We start from the raw sequence: 4,889 nt of genomic DNA on the forward strand, positions 1-4,889 counted from the left end.
TTTTCTATTACTTAAGAAGGATTTAATTACATTATAAATTCTTCCAGTGATTCCATATGATCTAATTTTCCTTAGAAGACCATCGTGCCATACCCTGTCAAAAGCCTTAGGTATATCGAGGGCCACCGCTCTACCCTCCCCTGTTTTATCCAATGAACAGTATATACGTTCAGAAACTACAGTTAAGATATCTGCTGTTGAACGGGCTTGCCTGAATCCATATTGTTTGTCAGTCAGGAGTTTAGCAGCTGTTAGGTGCTGGACTAGGGCTTGATTAACTAAGGACTCAAATATTTTGGCGAAAAGCGGGAGGATGCTAATGGGGCGATAATTTAGTGGGTCAGTTCTTTCACCAGAATTCTTGAAGACTGGTACCACAGAGGCGGTTTTCCAGCAGTCGGGAAAACAAGATTCGTTAAGGCATTTATTGTAAAGTTTGGACAGAACTGGAGCAACCTCGGCAGAGCATTTTTTTAATAGCACAGCCGGAATGAGATCTGGTCCACATGCTTTTGAGGTGTCTAAGTTTTTTATAATAGCATGTACCTGAGAAGGGGTGATTTTCAAATCGTCTAGTGAGGCGTCTGTTTGCAGAGGAAAATCAGAGAGTGAGTGGTGTACCGAGATCAGTGTGGAGTTTGAGGCAAACCGACTGGCAAGCAGATTAGCCTTGTCAGTTGCCGTGCAAACAACCTCATAATCGTTTGATAGTGGGGGAATAGTTGACTGTCCATTATTTACTACGCTGTTGTAGATTTTCCAAAAATCCCGGGTTCCTAATTTCTGTGCTTCGATACGTTTTCTGGTGGTTTCAGAGTAATCTGTCTTAGCTGTCTCTATCGCTCTCTTACAATTATTTCTAGCTTCTATAAACTTCTTTCACTTAATATTAAAATGAATTAATTACAAATCTTGACCTCACAGTGGATTAGTCATTGTATGTAGATAATTTTCCAATCTCAATTTCAATTTTTCAATCGATCTCAATGTATGTATACTATACAACATAAAACCATTTTCTTGTGTCCACTTGAATATTAATTGAGTTTGCATTCGCCAAATCTAAACCCAAATGGATACAGATGGTTAATCTCTGCAGAATACATAATAATCCACAGCTAAAATTGGGTAATAATGATGAAATATGCAAACAGTAGAACAAGAACTTGGTCATAATCTTTGACAACAAAACTATCCTTCACCTCACGCAATGTGTATTTGAAATACAAGTGTAACACATTAATCCAACCTTTGATAGAATTGCATACATCGATTGAGAAACAGATAAGAGAATCCGTTGAACCTATCAAGTACTAGTAAGAACAAAACTCAACTTTTACTTATAGATCAGCTAAGAATTTGTATCTTACAAAGGTCTGCATTTCGTACTTTCAACCTTTAACCTCTCTTGCCTTTATGCTGAATCGATTTGAAATCCTAATATCACTGAAAGGATTAACCCTAGCATCAGATTATGCTCATTCCCATCAACTTCATGTGATTGTGTTTTCAATCCTTAATATAAATAGAAACGTTATTCAGCATTTCAGATTATGTATGGGATAATTTAGTACTGAAATCTAAACAGTCACACAGAGCCATTATTTCAAAGCCTTAACCAACAGCAACAAAAACATAGAGGGACAACAAGCTAAACAGACAAAATACAAATCCATTAATCTAAAAAGAGAAATTGGATATTAAAAAAAATGTATAATAATATATGTACAAATCATTCATGCAAACGACTTTAAAAAAGGAAGGAAAACAATATTGCATGGCCACATTGAATAATATCCATATATGAAACGATTACTGGATGGCTGTGCAATACAGGTTTTATTATAAATTTAGAAAGAAGTCCTTCCAAAAACAAATGTATTATTTTTTTTTGAATTTTTAAATATGCATTTAGGTAAGTAGAAAAAGAGAAATTCACAATAAAACTCGTGAATAGAACTATGGTTTTCAAAAAAAGAAAATAATGAATGTAGAGTGTCGTTGGCACCCAAAGAAATATGTGAAGCTGACAAAGTAGTAAAAAATATTCGGAATATGCAGCCCTCAAGTATGCATGGGTCTCTAACCAACCATTAAAAAGACCATTACCAGAAATTGGCAACAATATCTGGACAATAAATTGCACGCTTTGAAACCAGTCATTAGTAAATGGCAAGAAACCGAGCCAGAACTGGGTAAAAATGCAAAACTGTTTGCAAATTTGTCAGATCTGACTCTATTCTAAAATATAATTGCTGCATATATATATATATATATATATATATATATATATATATATATATATATAAAGCTGAATGTCTGTGTGTGTATGTGTGCCTGGTCACGAATAGGCTCCTATATGGTTTACTATTTTAAAAAACTGATTACATATAATGATAGAAGATGTATCGAGACACAGGAATGGGTATGTTTGATCTGGCAGAACAGTGGTTCATTAAAATTGTGGCGTCTGCGTTCGCGCCTGGTCTACAAAGTATGGAAATAAAAAATTTAAAAATTAAAAAAAAAAAACGTTTACAAGTGTTTTTTATATAGATGTACATAAGAATACTTTGGTAAGTACGTTTAAACTTAAATAGGGATGGTATAATAAAATTGTGGGGTCTGCGTTCGCGCCTGGCCTCCATAGAATGGAAATAGACACAAACTTTAATAGACTTTTCATATCTATCTGTGTAAGTATACTTTGATAATTATGTTTCAGTTTGAAGAAATATGGTATAATAAAATTATGGGGTGTTCGTTCGTGCCTGACCTCCATAGAATGGAAATATGTCACAAAGTTTAACAAGGTTTTTTAATATAGATCCACAGAATATTGTGATAAGTGTTTTAGTGTGAACAGGTATGGTATAATAAATTATGGGTTTTATCTATTTCATTTTTACTTTCATCATATTTTGCTTTGGTTTTGATACCCCCAAATTCAACCCAAATTTACAACCCTTCCTTTTCATAACCTATCATACTTTCATAAATCAGTCCATTTTCTGTAGGCTGTTTTGAACCCAGTCAACGACGGGTACTTTTGCTAGTATATATATATACATATATATATATATATATATATATATATATGTCATCCATATTGTGGGCTTCGCTTAATAGCTTAAATACGTGTCGGGTGAAAAACTGAAAGAGGAGGGGGCTTCAAGCATGTCTGATTGAACACGATTTTTTCCGATTTTGTTAGATAACCTTTCAATACGCCAAGTGGTCTTTTTATTTTAGCTTGTATGTTGTATATTATGGCGCCCAGCAGTTGTTGTTCGGCCATATTTTTTTTAATGCTTTCTATAGCCAAAATTAGAAAAAAGAACTCAGTTGCGTTCAATCAGACATGCTAGAATAATGATTTGCTGCCAATATATATATATATATATATATATATATATATAGTCCCGGAACAGGTAAAGTTAATTCCAGAACAGTTTTGCAGCACTTTTATGTCCCCACCCCCTTACAAGGATTAAAATCATTATATAATGCCACTAAACTTTATGTTCGTATTCCATTTTTTATGAAAATCTATTATACGATTTTGATTAGAGAAAAAGTTTAAAAATTATAGCTTAAGCTTAAAAGAGTTATGAAAAAGTTGAAGCTCAGATATCTCACTTTATTAGTGTCCTATGACTATGGATCAAATTTAATGTAAATCTGAAATATTTAAGTTTTCTAAATAGGAGGTTGTGTCAATGTTATGCCTTTAAATATTTTTAAAATGCTCTGAAATTTGGAGAATATTTATCAATTGATATCCAATACCTATTGTTAAAACTTAGACCGAGCAGCTGTCTTCCAAAATTCATAATAGTCGGTTAATTAGTTCAGGAGTGAAACCTGTATATATAACCATGTAAACATATCTAACTAATATATATATATATATATATATATATATATATATATATAACAGGAACTTTGTGTGTGTGAGTTCGTTCCCGATGGACTCGAAAACGGCTTTGGAGAGATTTTTTTTTTTTTAATTTCATATGAAGGTACTTGATGTGTCTTGAAATTTCTTACATAGATTTTGTATTGGAATGCGGCGGATAAGTATCGAAAAAAATCTGATTTTGATTAAAGTTAGCATATGTAAACAACCTAACATAACAAATGCATTTGAGAAGTTTTATCACCGAACAAGCATAAAGGCCCAGCCTATGAAACGAACTGTATATTCTTTAATAAGACAGGGGCGCGTTTGAAATGAAGGTTTCTTTTTAGGGCACAATTGAACCATGACATTTTACTTTTGTATGTTAAACTTTAATTCAAGTGATTATGTAAAAATAATTTCATAAAATCAACAGTTGGCTCTTTGATAAGACTGGGGCGCATTCGAAATTATGTTTCTGTTTAGAGCACAATTGAACCTTAATACTTGACTCTTGCAATTTAAACTTTAAGTGAAACCATTATTTGCAGATAATTTTATAAAATCAACAGTAGATTCTTTACAGTGCAATACAGGCTATAATGTATTGTTGACTAAGTTACATGCAAAGCTTCCTCTCAGGACACTGCAGGGGGAAGTCCATAACTAGAGCAGCCAGTCGATTGATTTGATTTAAAAAATTGGCGATTTCACATATTTCAATGACGATAAAAGTATAGGAGGGTGGAATATATGTTGATGCTCATTCGATCCTGGACAACGTCGAGTCTCCCTGCTGGTATATATATATAACTTACTACCCCGACTAGACGTTGCCCGGAAAATTATACTTTCCTCTTTAATTTGCATTTTATTCATTCTTGTACCAAAATATAATTTTACAAATTATTAACTATTTTCACAATTACATTTGAATATATAAATAAGACGTTAAGAATCAGTTTCATTGTCCCTAAATGGTTTAGCC

This window comes from Euprymna scolopes, chromosome 2 (genome assembly GCF_053919585.1).
Source record: "Euprymna scolopes isolate OS-2025 chromosome 2, ASM5391958v1, whole genome shotgun sequence".
Taxonomy (NCBI): domain Eukaryota; kingdom Metazoa; phylum Mollusca; class Cephalopoda; order Sepiida; family Sepiolidae; genus Euprymna; species Euprymna scolopes.